Source organism: Trichoplusia ni, chromosome 20, assembly GCF_003590095.1.
Source record: "Trichoplusia ni isolate ovarian cell line Hi5 chromosome 20, tn1, whole genome shotgun sequence".
NCBI classification, from domain to species: domain Eukaryota; kingdom Metazoa; phylum Arthropoda; class Insecta; order Lepidoptera; family Noctuidae; genus Trichoplusia; species Trichoplusia ni.
Window position 1 is genome coordinate 1,479,749 of NC_039497.1, and position 13,669 is coordinate 1,493,417.

The 13,669-nt window shown below is 33.6% G+C and overlaps 1 pseudogene; it reads right to left on the bottom strand.

The window, feature by feature from the left end:
• LOC113503927 overlaps positions 1-12,161 on the bottom strand; it is a 34,086-nt pseudogene extending 21,925 nt beyond the window's left edge.
• Between the last annotated feature and the right edge of the window lie 1,508 nt (positions 12,162-13,669).

Consider the following 13,669-nt stretch of genomic DNA (forward strand, 5'->3'; position numbering starts at 1 on the left):
AAATAAAACCACTAAAGAGTGTCTTCTACAGTTTTTAGTATCTTCACTTTGATTTCTTTTCCCATCAATTTATTGACGCTAAATATTGATCGACTCTAATTAAAATTGTAATTGACTTAAATTTAATAATACAGTTAACTTTTATTACTTTCATCATAACACGTCGTAACTTGCCTATTGTTACCTAACTGCAGTACCTAATTAGCAACGTTTTTGTTAAAAACATTTCCAAACTACGTTTTTACATGGCGGATGGCAGAAATATGATCGATTGCCAAATTACTTGCGTCATTAAAAAAATACGTCAGAACAATTTAGAATAGCGCCATCTATCGACAAATCATGAAACATTTTTTTACTTTCTTTACGAAGTGAAACAAAGCCCTATACCCTCATATACTTCTTCATCATCTTAGCCTTTTTCCAAATATGTTGGGGTCGGCTTCCAGTCCAATCGGATTTAGCACCAGTGTTTTATAAAGAGCGACTAAGGAGGTATATTCTCATATACCTAAAATGCACTATATGGTATAGGGTATGTTTAGGGATCCAGGTTTCCCGGAGCTGCTGGATCTTAAAATCACTTGAAAGCACTGCCTTTGTTGGCTGGGTTACCCATATGGCACAATTTTACGATTCGAACGACTTTCTACTAACACATAATCATAACATCCAAATAAAGCCTTAAACCTAGTTCAATTCTTCCCCATAAAACAAAATATTCAATAACTAGGAAATTCCAAGAAAAAAAGCCAAACCACCATTTATAAAGAAAATTAAACACAAGCACAGATTGGTAAATTCCAAGTATTTCAGGTTCTGTTGTACAGAATCGAGTTTTCATACTTCTTGGAATATTTTATTTTTCACACAAAGGAACGAACATTGACATCCACGCTTGCTCGATGCGTGTAGGCTGACAGACCGCATCACATCCATCATTTTTAGCCAAAACTACAGGAAAACAACATGGGGTTTTTACAATTACACATTTAGACACCTACTACAAAAGTCTTACACACACATGCTCAAAAATCTTGGGATTTTTCGACGAAAACAAAAATAGAATGCAAAAATAACTTAAACCATTTATTAAAACGAACAAAATATTAATACAGACATCGAACTACAATTTTGGAAAACACCAAATAAACATCCATTTCTACGTATTCCTTACCCTTTCTAAGAGCCGGTACAATTCGAATTAACGGAAAAACAAAATCACTATTAGACAAAAAAAAAACACTAATTAACTAGAATTGTTCAGTTCGATTTCAATGTCGACTGCAGCAAAAAAATCCGATGATATCCCTCGTCGCACTATCGCAGGACTGGGAGAAAATCCAGGAAAATCAGGTACATCTATCGTTACACCAGGAACATAGACAGGCTAGTGTCACCTAGAGCAACTGGGACGTAACTGCACCCTTCAAACACTGAATGCTGCAGACCAAACGTTACGTGGGGTCCGTTACGTTGCACCGACCAATGCGGTGCCTGCAACGATACTGGCGACCAATCAGCGATCGAGGCACAGATCGCGTCGACCAATCAGAAACGTTTGTAATGACGTCAGAACGGGAGCTAGTTCACCTGTCCGTTTTCAGGCTTGATTCCCGGGCCGCGACCTAGCTTAAACTATATGCCCTCGATACAAGTACAACGTGTTATGTAACATAACCTAATTTCAGGCATACCTATTTTATTTTTTATAAATGTAAATTAAGTTTTTTTTTAATACAGGAGGTATCTAAAATATTGTTCAGGATGTTACAACTAAGTTACTTATTAGGATTGGATGAATTTGGATATTAGTTAAACAAACACGCCTCGTTCTAGATTTTCTCAGCCGTTTCGCTGAAATTTCCATCTAAAATTGTTGTTCACATGCCAATATTTTCAGCCTGAAACCGTCACTGCAGTTCAAAGGGTTTTGAAGGTTTGACAGTGTGCTTCACAGCACATGCCTTTCCTCATTTTCCCAACATATTAGAAAAATACTTTTAGTAAAAGTAAGTAATTTGAATCAGTAATTTAATTACTCATGTCTCAAGAAAAGAGGCAAATACGTACAAGCAACTTGCATAGCTACATTTTTTGCTTGTATTTATTACTTCCCACGCAACGGGGAGTGAACCCGCTGCGATATCGGGCACACCCACTTGTCTACTACTCAGACACATGTAAGAAGTTATTCTTTTTAACGAGTACACATTAAATAATCGTGTAAGAGGAGTCTTGAAATAAGAAGAGGAAGCATTTAAGAAAATAGACATAATTATGGATTGGAGACTATTGTATGTAGTTAAAAGACGCGGGTTTTTTAAAGAAATATTTTTGTATATCTATTAAAACGTATTTCATTGTCATCTTATGTCAAACATTATCACAAAATTTACATAAAATCAGTTTGGTACCCCAAAATTCACTTTTGCTTGACCTTAAATTCGGTGTTCTCAGGCTAATAATGTTGGTTACTAATCTTACCAATGGCGTACAAAATTGTGTTAATGATTTCTTTGATAAGTATAAAACCGTTTCAAAACATAAACACCACAAATTATGTAGTTAGCGGCCAAATAATAACATGTTCCGGCAGAGTCGCGGGCCACGCGCATGCGCGTCCGCGTTCATCCGTGTGATGCGCTACATGAAGACATTTCTGAGCTAATCGCTATATACGGAGATGCACCGGAAAGTAACATAAATAATCATTAGTTTTGGTAATTAATTGATGACCAACACGAGATGATAAATCAATGAGCAATCAGGATTTGTTGTCATCAGCGACGCGACGGATGGTTATGAATGTCGAAATCGAAATATTTACTTACTTTTTAAATTCAAATTAATGTGCAAACTATACTGTCATCGTAATAATCCCTATAGGTGCCTATGCCCCTTCGGGAGTAGGTACCAAAGTTTAATAATCTTGGTTCAGACTCAATTCCGAATGAAAACGAATGCCAAAAGATTCCCAAATCAAATATACCACCGAAATCTATCAGTCGTTTATTTTATTTGAGTTTGTATAAAAAGCCATACCAAGTTTGTTTAATATTTTTAAGAGCTTACTTAAACCAATGGACTATAAACATTGACAAATAGGAGATGCTTCACTGTTGTGACTGCATTAACTAAAAACTTTTTAGTACAATGGATTCAACATTCGTAAATCTGGGTTGCAGTGATTGGAACTCATCTTTGTCGCCAATAATTAAAAGCCGATATTATTGTAAACAATATTGCAATACCTCGCATCGATTACAAATGATAAGATTCATATTGAAACATATCGATTTACGAACTCACATTTACTTGAACAATGACATTAAAACATACGCAAGCATTGTAAGGCGACATAATTGATAAATACGGATGCCGTTATTGTATTATCACTTGTAAAACAATGTCCCTAAGGTTGAAAATTGTAATGAAAAGGTTAAGTTGTTAAACAATTTGGTCAGATATTTTGTGGGCGATATCGGTTCATGTAACGCCGAGATTTTATTTACATTTGACATTTTTGTATGAAGAATTGAGTGATATCTTTGCTATGGTAATGTAGTGGCAAAACAGGTCGTGGTAACGAGCAGATAATCGATTATTACGTAACTTGTGTCATATTGCCTCATTTAATACTGCAACTTCGTTAGTAAACTATAACCATACATTTAAGTGATGATAAGCCGATCGTAGAAGAAATATTATGTCAAAGAGAAAGTAAGGCAGGTTTTTTGCTTTCAATGTCATTTTAGATAGCGCAAGTGGTACAGCAAGTTAATTAGTAGGTACAAAAAACGGTTGATTTTAGAGTAACGGAAACATTATTTTGTAATTATAAACAAGTATTAGTTCATGTTATAATTATCATTAATCTCAATGACTACGTTACGTTTCTTAAAGCCTTTGAAAATGTATGCTTAATATTAAAAGGAAACATTATAACATCAAGTTAGAACCAATAGAAGCACTAAGGATAAGGGTTAAAACAACGATGCTCGAATTAGGTCACAATAACCCAATACATCTGAAACCATCACGACGGTAAATGCAGAACATACAAATCTAGCACAAGGATTAGATCCACATCTTAAAATGGATGGCGCAAGAACTTATATTTTCCTGATCCGTTATTATGTATAAGATATTACTCTAGAATAAGATGTCCGCTGAATCCTTCTGTTGAAGGTCAAGAAATTCTAATACGAGGAAAGCGAGGGTTAGAAATTTCCATTTGTTATAACGAATTGATTCTTGCATTTTCTCGCGATTTCCCTGTTATAAGGCTTTTATTAAACATCGGTACGATTATTTCATTAGTGTGCTCGTATTTTGTTGAATCAACAATATTGGAAAGAAGTCGTTTATAATTTTGAACAATACTCTTAACTCTTAAGCATTTCTGAGCGACTCTTGGGTCAAAAAGCGTCTAAGGATCATTGAAACGAAAAGAAAAGCGTTTCAATTTGAATGAATATCAAAACTTGACCATTGAGCTTTCGGTCAATTTGCATGGGAATTTTATGTATTGGAAATTACGAACACATTTTTAGTATATTAAATGAAACTCTGTAGATTTATGAGCAAGGAACTGTACTCTTTTATAAAAACTTAAATTTAATGTAACTATAAGGAAATCCATGTAAAACCTTATTTCTGTAAATAAATTACGGTGGAATACAACGTAAATTAATATTGCTTCTGGTACATTAAAGAAAATTTTGTATGAGCATTTTAAGGGAGAATATTGGATGCACTTCGGGATAGTCATATTACCTTGCAAAAAGCAATAAGATCTTGTCAGTTTCAGAAGATATTGCACTTAATGCTATTAAGGAAAATCTTTGAAGAGAAAAATATTAAGACATAAATGAAAATAATATTCTGTGATATTAATATTTATGACTTTATGTTGTAGTTATAAAACTTGACATACATTTTTAAGTTTATTGGACATCTTATTATAGGTAGATTTACAGTCAATGCATGTGTAATTCAAAGCCTATGTTTTCACATAGATTAATTTTATTATAATTGAAATAGGTCAAGAGGAGACTTTATTGCAGCATGATAATTGGTTCCAAGAAGTAATTACGGAAAGAAATACTGGAAATGAAAAAATAAAACTGTACCTGTCTATCTTAAAATTTTACACATAGTATATGTACTAGTATTTACTATTATATTGTGTCAAAATCCAAATAAATAAAAACTTTTCCCTCGGAACAAAACGTCGCTTTTTCTTTTTTGCTAACAATGGTCTCTCGTATTCGAAAATAGAAATGAAACAAAAAATCTGGAACTCGTTTATCAACTTTTAGCTTTGGACTCGAGTTGCACCGAAGCCTGTGCACTGACTAAATAAATGGCAAAATGAAATAAACAACAACAAGCTTGCAAAAGTAACAGTTACAACAAACTGGTATTTAAAGGAAGAATGACTACAATTTTTCCATTAAATTTTGTCTAAGACTAATGATATAGTAGTAAATAATTTAATGAATAAACTGATAAAGAAAAATAAAAAAAAAACTGTAAAAAATCAGTTAAAACCTAAAAGACGGTTAAAGAGGAATTTCTCAGTATGAGCGAGTAACCAAAACTAAAATTTCACCCTACAAAATGCTCATAAACTATTAAGAATGCTTCTAGGAACCATTTTTGGGCCAAACGAAAACAATAGTACTGTCAACTTCAAAGCTAAGAAAGCGTAAATTAGCTGCGTCAGTAACTCCATAAGCTTCCGTCCATTTAGTTTTACGAGCCACCGTTTAACACCGCTACATATAACCAGTTATTATTAATAACAATGCTGTCAGTTTCGTCTACCTATGGGTTGCGTAGGGTAAGAAAAAACACGGAGTAAATTACTTAAGAGTTATAGGACTTGACCACGGAGATTTAATTAAGGCAATTTATAGAATTAACCACTGTAGCGCGCGACGTGTCATGGGTTTGATCCTCACGTACGAAAGCTTTACTGTGATCCACGAATGCTTGTTTTAAGTCTGGAAGGCCCGTAGAATTCACTTGACTGTTTGTATTAGCCCGCAAGACTAGGTTTACATTCCTTAGTGTGGGACATTTTGTTTAAATACTATATTTTTTGTGTAACTAGGACTAGATTACATGACAGAGTAGTTTTACTACAGTATAGGCAGGCACAGAGTTAATATTAATCTAGTTAATGGGTTGAGTACTGTTCTCCTAGATAGGCTACAGAATAGCCTGTGTTTTCTATATTTTAACAGTTTGTCAGAAAAAAAAGAATGTTGGATCAGTAGTAGGAGCAACTAGATAATAATATTTTGTAGACGCACGATAATAAATAATTATATTGAAAGCAGAGTTAATTGTTGTTATCGAATAAAAGAAAGTGCCTTTATCTATAACTTATCAATCATTTGGATTGGATGATATCTGATAAACAACGTACCTTGAGAAAACAATATTTAAACAGGGTATTGATACTTTAGATCAAATTACAGAAGTACTATTTGCACTACAATCATACCTACATTTCATTTCTCGTACGAAAGAACGAATGCTACTAGAAGAAACAGGATACGACATCTCTCGAAAGCGTATGATTAATGTATACCAGTTTAATTTTAAGAATAAACAAGACCAAGGAAAATTGACAATGGATTTGTATGGAGCGACTTCTACGTCATAATGGATTCCTAAATAAACAAGGATTGGCAAACAATAAATTCGAATCGGAATTGCATCTTCATTTTTCTGGGAACACGATTTTTAATCGTCAATATTATGAAAAGACGAAGGAAAAGCGAATTGTATAGCAATGCCACGTGACTTATTTGGTCAATATAATTTGATATCACGATATTTCCATTTAAATTATGCCCATAATTTTCACTATTCCCACAGTTGGCATAAGGGCAGGGGAATGATGATGGCACCTTAGTAAATGCAATATCATTACTTTATACACCTCCGTAAGAGTACAATCAAAAACAAAATTATAAGCTCCTAATTGATATACAGATAAGAAAGATGATGACACCTTAACTTTTATGAATAACACACTATCTTCTATATCTTCCGCTACCAAAACATTGATGTCGTTATTGTACAATATTAGTCCAGCATTTTCTGGCGCAACGCTCTGGTCAACTCAAACATCAGTAGAATAACCAATTACAGTACAAAGATCCAATACTTGGGAGTTCTTTGGGTTTGTATGACATACTTGTTCAGATTGAGTCACGATTTGGTCACACCTAATGCTTATAAATTCAAAGAGATGGCACTGAAGTCAATAAATCCATAAATGCTGTTAACATTCTTGATTTTGAGTTTCGGTAAGTAGACATTGTAGTTTTGATAACAGTCCAATTTATGCAACAAAACACAGATTATAATGAAACAAAGATGGCCAAGTCATCCGATACTAATAAAGTAATCGCAAAAGATTAAATGAATTAAGAAATTATGAAGATGTTGACTAAACAATGTGAAGAAGAAAAATATAGCTCTCTGATAAAATATTGCTCATAAAATAATGCTACATTTGAATGGATTTTATCGCAGTATATTTTTAGATAAGATTCCAGACGTTTCGAACACTTTACAGCGGTCATGGACTGCGGTAGACTGTCTAAGTGTCTATGTCAGCCCTACGAGAAAATATCCAATGAGACTATGCTGGGTAAAAATAGCAATGCATCGCTGTAAAATTAGATTAAAGTATTTTAGTTCGTAAATATATGGGAGAACTGTAATCTTTATTCAACGTTTTATCATTTCATCTTTTATGTTGATTTATTTTTCTGTAATTGGCAAGTCATTCTAGCATTAGCCGTGTCATATCGCAACGTCTATGACTTGCACGCTGCTTTAAAAAAAACTATCATTTCATTAAATACTTTCATTACGCATTATTCATCGTGATGGAGGTTTCTTTTCGTTTCTTAATATTTACATCAAAACTAAAGTTTTATTTCAGCCAATTTCAGAATTTGTCAAACTTGACACAGATAAGTAGTTGGATTTCAATTTTAGGGGATAATCTTAAAAGAAACAATCAGAGATTTTTGCCTCGCATAGTAATAGGTTTTCTCTTAGGAAATTAGAATTTTGCATTAAGAAAATCACGTTAGGAAACAACTATTTGCATTAAAGTGGAGCACAGAATTTGTATATGAGTTGAAATACTTAAAACTGTTTGACCGATTTCCTTTTTTCTTTAAAAACCCCACTAATTTCGATTAAGTACAAACTACAAGGGTTAATTTATTGTCATTCGCATGCTACTCAAAAACCTACAATCATTCTGGGCTTCGTAATCGAGAGATAAACAACACTGCCAGTAGTTCAAACACAATTAGATGAGTTAGTAGAATTAATTTTGGCGTTGTATCTAAATGCTAGACTAAATCTGGACTGAACGTCTCCAGCGCCACCCACTTTCATTCATTTCCGTCAGATCTTGACGGCGAGGGCACGAGATTTCCTGTGGTAGGGCTGGAGGTAAAACCAAGGTAAGAAACAGCTAAATGTCTGAATTTTTGATTCAGGATAAGAAGACAAGTGTTCTGTTGTCTTTTTCAACTGCAAGTGACTGAAAAGCAAGTAGACGCGTCTGTCTAACGGAGTAAAAAACAACCATTTTGGATTGTGCATTGTTCATCCAAAATTAAACTCATGTCCGGGAAATAAACTGGATGTGTCATAGTAAATAACAGTTAGATAAATAAAATTAACGTTTATATTTTTAACAGTCGAATTACATAGTTGTGAACAATTGTTATTTTCCTACTGCCAAATACAGAATATTGATATTATAAGTGTTCAAATTATAATACATACTTTTTGTTTATCCTGGTTCAATAAAGCTATTGTTCATTGGCTAGTAATCCATTGAATTAAGCAGCACGATCTAATTGTCATTTAACTTAGTCACGTTGCCTTCAGTACTTGCATGCATTCATATCGAACCTGCACTTATTGCTACAAATCCATACTTATAACCGCAAGACCACGACATATCACTAGATCCATGTTTGTTTCTTTTACTTTTATTCATCTTTGAACTTTGAATAACCAGTTTTACAAATTAATAGTAAAAGTTGTGAGACTGCAATGAGGGAAGACCGGTTGTCCTATCGCCCGTCTCTTCGCAAATAATTATGACTACATTTTCCTTTTTATTCTAGTATTTCCATTTGCAGTGATGTTTTTAAAAATGTTATCCGCTCGATCTTACAACATGCAGTATTATTTTGGGTTTTTAAAAGATCTCAATTGATTATAGTTTTATATTATTACTGTTGTAGAGTTTCTGGTCGGTTCTTCTCTACAAGAATGACATTATGGAACTTTGCACCGAGAGTCGATACTGTAACGTTCTAAAAATGCCTGGAAAACGACCTGTTTAGAATAAAACTTTTGATTTTGATATCTAGAGTTCTTATGGAATTAAAAAATAATGGTGTAGCTCCTAGATCATTTCAATAGATAAGTTAATTATAATATTTCTAGGATTTACAAAGCAGTAGGCCTACTATAATTGGTTAAACAATTTACTTAATAATATTTATATTCACACAAATTTCTAAGCCGAAACAGGATAAGCGAAAGGGGAAATATGAAACAATAAATATATATAATAATAAATTTTCCTTTCGATACTATAACCATATTTCTATCCTTATTCATTAATTGTTTTATAGTATTCATTATACGAGCAACATGTTCGTTCGCGTCAGAAAAAGTGATGCACTTGACGTCATAGTACAAAGGTCACTCTTTGACTCACGTCAAGGTCACTTGACACAGTTGACGCTAAGGGGTTTGTTGTATTGATCTTTTTGACTTTTTTCACACCTTCATATATTGATATAGGTACTCTTTATATTAGTAAAATATCGGTTTATATTTTACTTTGTTTGGTCGGCGTTAAATCGAAAACGTGAAAAGGACTTTGAGTCAGTAATAAGTGTCACTCAGTAAGATACCGTGTTTCTGACTGGGTTTAAAAAGTAACTCTTTTTAGCCAGGCAGAAAAAAATGACACGAATGTTGGCCTTTATCCCAACAATAAATATTGAAAAAAAAAAAAAGTTGAGGAGAGTTGTGATCAAACCACTTCGCAAAACTTGGTACAGACAAGTGACGTCACGCGTAAGTTCCATACAGTGTAATTTGATCAATTTATGTTTGCGGGGCAAGAGAAAAATACATTATTAATTTATTATCTATTAAATTACACGTATGGCTAACATTGAAAAAATATTTTACTATTCCCATTTATAACTTATTTGAGTTATGTTATTCTCCGGAGACTTACTCTTATTTTTAGTAGAACATAATTATGACGTCACAAATTAGTCACTCATTATCAAGGTTTTGTAATGGCGTAATTATCTAAAGGCCACAAATTTGTCCATGATATTTTAATTAGTTTTCTTAATTGATATAATAGTAACAACAAATGCATATACCAAGCTATTGTCACATCAGAAAGTTGTTAGGAACTGGCTCCGACTCAAGTAGGTGCTGTAGATAGGTATCTATCATTACTAGGCTATGTATGTATTGTTAAATGACAATAAGCCTACGTAATAACGTAATCTTGGTTTCATCACATCATGAAATTCCACCGTAACATTGAAAAGTGAAAACACCGAAAATACTAAGATAACATAAAACGTTTTTAATCGCCGACCTACGGCTCGTGGGCCAAATATTTCATATTCATAAATTCACGTAAACTTACTCTCGTATTAACAAGAGCACGCCTCAGCGCCAATTCTCACGCTTGATAACATTTTGGGAATAAATAAGCACACCAAAATTGTTACAACATTTACTTTGTAAACAAATCCGTCATCGCCAGTTCATCTGCTATAAAATTATCATATTAAGTGCCAAGTACCGTAGGAACAAAAATCTACCGCATTTATGTTCACACCTGATTTAAAACATAGACGAAAATTAGGTTGTATGAACACCGGCCGAGGCATCCAAGCACGTGATCATAAACGACAATAAAAAAAGTACTTAAATGTCGATGGAATTAAAAATAATAGAGCCGATCGGATACTCACACAGTCTAATAATAGTCTGTGTAATACATTTGTTTGTGTTAGCTTTACACATATGTTAAGAGGCTCGCTTTATCAATATCACATAACCACAACACCAATTGTATAGCTACCTACACCACTATAAAAAATAAACTCGAGTTATTGAATAATGTTACATGTATGGGGAATTACCCATACATGTATTCATACATGCCAAAGTGACGCTCACAAGTATATAAGCAATGTTACACGTAAACACTAACTTAAATACCATTGTAAAAATAGAGAGCAGGAATGTTAAATTTATTATTGCACTGCAGATATAAAATATCCGAATGCAGGCGGTAGGAAGAACTACGTACGCCTTTGCCCACCTACATACCGCACTAACGAAATGGAAAGTTAAAATAAAAAATGATTATTGTGTTAAAAAGGGTTATCGTGCCGATAAACAGATAGGTATAGAACACACACTTTCGATGTTAAAGAACAATACTTTCTATGAGTCTCGAGCGTTCCATTTTTAGTCAAGTCCGCGGACGTTTGTTGCCATGCGAAATGTGAAGGCAAACTCGCCGTCCACGAAATATCCGACATTATGAATGGAACCGACTACTGCTTTTGCTCTTAAATACATAAACCATCGACCCAGCAACGACGCGATTTTTGCTGCATAATTTTCAAGGGCATCCGTACCCAACAGAGTTCGACGCGTATGGACAATCGAAGGGGCCTCACGGATTCCTAACGAATCATGAATGAAACATATAACATACTCTTGCGGAAAACTAAGCATAGGTTACATTATATTAATGAAATTAACACAGAAATAAAAGAAAATACTTACAAACTCGTCAGCCGCGATACGTGTATAATCACATACATGACGTCATTTGACGCAACACAAACCCGAAAAATCGAGTAAAATATATAGTATTGGCTTCGAAAACAACACCAACATGAAATATGCACGATACTTTATTAAATACAATGAGATAGTTATGTCATTAACAGCGATTTAGGACATTTTACAATATTTATTTGTTGTCACCGACTCAGAGTTTTGACAAGATGGTCGCGCACCGACTGTTTTGCTTTGGTTGTCAGCTGATACGAAAGTCTGTTCTACTTCGAGCGAAACAGTGATATACACTTTCTCGCTTCCTCTAATTGAGTTAGCGCCGTAGTGCGAAAGAGACAAACACCGTGACTCTCGTATTTGAATAGGACTTCAAATATAACAAACGTCATTTTCTTGTTGCATTTATTATTGCAAAGGAAAAGTCGCAAATAAAACTATTTATTGCATGTGATGAATTGAAAAGCGGTAGGATATGAGTGAAAAGATGTTTCTATTTCACAAGAACACGTAATCATGTATCAGTAAGCTATATTTGGGTGTGACATATTTTGTTGTTTTCAGTATCAGTAGCGCCATCTAGGTTGGATGAGTGGTTCCAGTTCGTGTCTGGTCCCAGCAAGGTCATGGTTGTTATTTGTGTTTTGTTACTTAATTTCATAATTAACTTAATTTGTGTATGAATGTGATTGTTTGTAACCTTGATACAGTGAATACGTCATGTTTTTAGATGTCAAGCTATGTTATTTTGCAAAATAACATCATGGAAATGACTGCGCGTTTCGTGAGCTTCAATGCTTGTCTACTAGATGGCAGTAGTAACCCGGAAAATAACAATGATGGCGTATAATCAGTATCAGATGCTTTTGTAATTAGTAATAATATCATAGAAAGTATATTATTATATATAGCATTTGTAACAAAATACTATTATAGAACATTTTTTCTTCCCATCCTAAATTGTCTGTTAACATAATCAGTTTTTAAAGCAATAAGTAGTTCAGGGTAGTTCATCAATAGGTAGATACCTACCTACTAATCTGATAGTAGGTGTATTCACGTACTTCTGTATTATATACTAATAATGATAATTAAGAAGTATAAAGACTACAAGCTTCTAATTAAAGGTGTAACTGTAATGGCATTCAAATAAATTATACGTCCATATGTGTCATGAATTAAAACTTAAATCCAATCTACTATGAACATGGACGGATGGATTCTAGGATTTCAGAATTAATCTAAATATATGTCTAGGAGGACGAATTGTAAGCCTATTTATACTGCCGTGGTATAACTAAAATGCCGGCAGTAGAAATTCTGTCGTCTCAGTTACTTTGGTAGTACTGCTTTATTCTGTGCTTTGGTTTAAATCAGTATTATAATTAACTAGCTGTTGCTCGCGACTTCGTCCCCGTGGGTAGAAGATATAAGTTATGATTTATACCTGCCCTGTTTTTTTCACATTTTCCATTGTATCTTCGCTCCTATTAGTCGCAGCGTGATGGTTTATTGATTAAAGCCTTTCTCGATGAATGGTCTATTCAACACAAAAATAATTTTTCGATTTGGACCAGTAGTTCCTGAGATTAGCGCGTTCAAACAAACAAACAAACAAACTCTTCAGCTTTATACATAGTTCAGTTTATACATATATAGTTTATTTTATATTATAGTATATATAGATTTTTGTGATTACATGTTAATTTCATTTAAGTAGTAAGTACCGTCATTATTTGGTAGCACCTTGACTTTC